This window comes from Aplysia californica, unplaced genomic scaffold (assembly GCF_000002075.1).
Source record: "Aplysia californica isolate F4 #8 unplaced genomic scaffold, AplCal3.0 scaffold00382, whole genome shotgun sequence".
Classification (NCBI taxonomy): Eukaryota; Metazoa; Mollusca; class Gastropoda; order Aplysiida; family Aplysiidae; genus Aplysia; species Aplysia californica.
Window position 1 is genome coordinate 554,851 of NW_004797652.1, and position 4,909 is coordinate 559,759.

Here is a 4,909-nt window from a genome sequence, read left to right on the forward strand (position 1 = left end):
TCTGCCCCATCACCATCCAGCCCCATCACCATCCAGCCTGCCCCATCACCATCCAGCCCCATCACCATCCAGCCAGACCCACCACCATCCAGCCCCATCACCATCCAGCCAGACCCACCACCATGTTTGAATCACAGGTCTTCCGCAGGCTGACAAAAATTTTTGGTGACAACATCTTTTATTTGACTGAATCGAGAGCCTGGTCAGTTACCCTACTTGTGTGAAAAAAATCTCAAAGTGAAACCTTGACTTGTTTTTGAACAAATTAGAATTCAAATCTCGGAGGAGCACTATTTATTTTTAAATGGTTACGCTTACAGAAGACCTCTTTTTCTTGAACCTGTTGTTAATTTTTTTTTAAAGTGTTTCGTCAGTTTTAGTCTCTTTGCGACATAACGACCACTCTTCTGACAGGTGTCACATATCACTCTGTTGCGCAGTCCCCGTGCTTTGTCCACTCACTGCAAAAACCAACGACCGTACTTTGTTTTGCTGGTGTCCAATTTTTCTTGACACTTGTCATCAACTTTTGTGCGACAATGACGTATGATTTATTTCACCACATGGTCTCCAAATGTTTATGCTACAAAGTCTTATTTTATCTCTGTATGTTTTTTTGTTTCAATTTTAATTTCTTTATTTCTCGACACATTTACCCAATTTTGTTGCAGCAATGTCTTATTATTCACACAATGAGGTCACTATTTTTTAAATAGAACAATGTCTTTTCACCTGGCAGTAACACCTTCATATTTTGAGCCATAATAATGTCATCTTATCACGATCACCTCACAGTACTATTATCATGTTTGTGCAACAATGTCTTAACTGTCACCTCCTCATGACAGCAGTTTGTGTATACGTCAGGCAGTCACCTTAGTGCCATGGGACACGGCCAGTATTAATTCAGCTACTTTTTGGTGAAGAAATTTCATCATTTTGCTCTCGTGAAATGGGACCGTACTCAGCGAGAAGCAAAGTACATGTACTGGCAACTTGCTGACTCTTGTTTTAAGGTTTTCATTTGAAATGCGATGTCACGTAGTGAAGAATTTGTTCTCCAGATTGATTTCTCTATCTGTTTCTACCATCTTCCTCGCCTGTGAATGTTTGCTGTTTTGGTGGATGTGGCAAAATTGTCTTTTATGGAGGGAGAAATGTAGGTGGATGGTGGTTGCTCTACTGGTCGTCAGGACTTGTGCTACTCGCCAGACAGGAATCATTGGGAGCTCTCCCCAGCTCTATTTTCACATCACAATTTGTCGCCTATTTTCCTGTCATTCCACCCCTTTTTTTTCTTTAAAAAAAATCTAAACTGACAACGCGCACTCATATGATCTAATGCAGTTGTGAGCGCAGTAAAACCCTTGCCAAAACAAGTACCTGAAGACAGGACTCTTCACTTTGCACACAGTGGTGGGTACTTTCCTTCCTGTGTCTCTAACTTTTTTTTAGATTAGGCTACTTAAATTCAAGGACCGGAATCAATTCAGAAAGAAGTTACCTCTGTCGTAGTTACTAACTAGATGTGCTGGTTTTCGAGTTTGTGAATTAACACTGTTTTGTATTCTGCCATATGTACAAAGTGAAACGTAGATAAGTAGAGACAGTGCTAAAAAAATAGTTTTTAAAGATTGTATCACAATTAAAATGCAATTATCATGTATGCCATTCACATTTTTTTCTTTGTAATATATATGCTATAGCTAGTCTGATCATTAGAACAATTATGATGCAAATCACATTATTTGAATCGTAAATAACTTTGCAACTCTCTTGAAGGGGTTTTTATTTTGAAAGAATACTTACAATGATTCTGTTTTTGTGTCTGAGGATGATAATTGCCATTTGTATAACATAACTGAATAGCAGTTTTGTGATATCATGAATGTCGCCGATTGTTTGTGAATGTGGGTCACTGACACCAACATTTGTCGCTACGAGATGTAAGTACTCATTAATTTATTCAATGAATAACTTTGCCTGAACATGTTGTATATATATATATGATGGCTCACTATTTTGTCACAACGTATCTGTTTGCCAAAAGCTCTCCGTGTGTTATTTGCTATGTTCCCTCACAGTTTATAATATAAGACATTTAGAGGGTCCCGTGTATTAAGGAAAAAAAGATTGCTTAGCTGTTCGAGGTTTGCATTATAAAGGTAGTAGATGGTAAGAGGGGTACTTCACAAATGTAAAGCAATATCGTTTTTATTCAAACATTGTAGATTTATGCATGTTTTTACAACTTCCAAAATTGTCTTTTTTTCTGGGGGGGGTGTGATGTAGGTCTTTTATTCTTTTGGTGTGGGGGGGGGGTTCCTGTGCAATTATTATCTGCAGCATGACAAATTGTTTACTCTGAATGACAGTCTTATCTTGTGGGTGGTTGGCGGGTGCTCTGCTCATGAACTAGTTTGGAGAAATTTGATGTCAACATTTTTTTTCGTTTCACATTATGTGAGGCAGTGTGGTGGAATCAGGCTCTCGTCAAAATAATCAAAATGAAGAAACTTGCATTTTTCCACAGGTTTGTGAATTTTTTTCGAATTTTTGTTTTTTGGCTCAAAACCTTTTGTGCCCATTAAAGAACTCATTTCTGTGTGAATTTTTCTGAAAAACGTTGATTAAGGGCACAAAAAATGTAAATTTTCAGTTACCACGGATTCTTAAGCTAAGAAAATAACTAATCTTTGGCGGCCATTTTCTCACTAATTTTACCTCGGAAAACTGGTGCCCCCTACCTCCTTCTTTCGCAAATATCTCGACTTGTATTCAAGATAAATGGATATTTTTTCATCCAAATAAAGACAAGTGAACAAGCTTTAAGATGATACCAATAACTCTACATGCCCAAAAAATGACGAGAGCCTGATTCCACCACGCTGCCTCACATATGTCCAGCTTTTTTTCAATACAATGCTTGGAATATCATGAAAACTACTCTGAATATTCCTATAGTTTTGATAGAGCAGATAGAAGATGTGGTTTCTCACCTCATGGTCAGAGTAACTCAAACGGACAAAACTGTCAGATAGAATTTTGTCATTTTGAGGTAGCCAAATGGCATCTCTCCCCCACCCCACCCCGTCAGACGAGATCTCTGATTTAAGAGAAGATATTCTTTTCAGGCAGACAAAATAAAAGTTCGGAAGCCCACGGGCGGTTTAATCTTTGGGACTTTCTGGTGACAACAAAAATGTGTGATGGAGTGAACATTTGAATGGTTTGTTACAAAAATGTGTGATGGAGTGAACATTTGAATGGTTTGTTACAAAAATGTGTGATGGAGAGAACATTTGAATGGTTTGTTACAAAAATGTGTGAAAATGTATAGATATCTATATTTGAAAAATTGAAGACGTAGACAAAGTCGATTGTTCCGTTCACAATCTGTATAGGTTTCTAATGATAAAACTGAATAGTAGCCGTATAAAGCTTTGCCCTACCTATAGGAGAAATTTGGTTTCATTGGTGTGTATATTAGTTTGGTTATAGAGAAAACTCTCCTCGTCTCTTAAAGATACTGAACAAGGGGCAAAAACTTCATCTTTGATTTTTTAAAAATCAGCATTTTTTCAAGATAGCCCCGTAGTGCTTAAAGGCGACCAGATAGCCTTTGTATAGCACAAATTCCCACTCAACAGCAAGCTGTATGGTCTCCACAATCTCTGTCATTGAGCTGCTCCTGGGAGGTTGGGACAGTGCAGTCTTGGGAGGTGTATAATATCTTTGAGCAGTTATTTCTATTCCGTCCACTTTTGTCAGATCTTGTTGACGATTATTGACCCTGAGAGAAAATCCATCATACTTGTTTTGTGGGTGGCTGGAGGGCGCCACTGGTAGGTCCTACTTCTTTACTTACACACGCACATACACACACACACACACACACGCACACACACACACATACATACACACACACATTCTTGCCCATTCATATGTATTAATTAATACCTACAACTACACTTTTCCTATGCACACATGTGTATGCACCCGGACAATAACGTTCAAGCTCCTGTTCTTGAACTTTTCTCTTGCCACCAGTTGTAAATCGAAATTGAGAAAAAAATTATATTATAATTCTATAAATTGCGACAAGAGCTGATGGTATGGTGTGTTGGATGTTATGTATTAAAGAGAAGAAATATGATGAAAATATTGAACGTCTGTTGTAGTTGTTGATCTATGATCTTGTAGTAAATGTACATACATGTGACATGCTCTATCTACTTTGTTATTTACTTTTTAGATAGGTTTAAATACTTCTAGGCTATGATGGGAACCTGACTTCGAGTTGGGGAAGTAAAGGCGGCGTGGAAAGGAACTGGCCACCCTACCACAATATGCCGAAGGCCCAGGAAGTTGTCTCACTAACAAGGCAGTCCCTAATGCCCGGATCGGGTGCGGGAACAACTTTACTGTAAGCTATGATGGAGTAAATAAATCACCCAGGAAAGACCTTATTTTCTTTTCCTGTGATTTTGCAGAGCTTCATTTAGACGGTCACACTATGGCTGTAGTCTAGCAATACAGTGTGGAAAAAAAACGTAGGTTTGGAACAGTACTTACAGTTGAACATTTGTGTCTTGTCAATCTATTTCATACTTTTGTCCAACTCAGTTGTACATGTCTGCTGTTTACAATGGTCACAGTCATAACACAATTGCTTGAGGAATCTTTTGTTGTTGTTGCTGTTATTGTTGTTGTTGTTTTGCGAAAGCTTTAAAAAAACAACAGTGCTTACTTGAGAGCAAAAATTAATATCTGAGGTGTGCTGACAAAATGAGTTACTTCTCGCAATCCATTAATGAATAGATCGGCCTAAAATAGACACTGTGGGTTCAGATTTGTAGATTTTCAATGGATGACCCTTGCTTCAAGTATAACGTGGTTGAATTTGTTT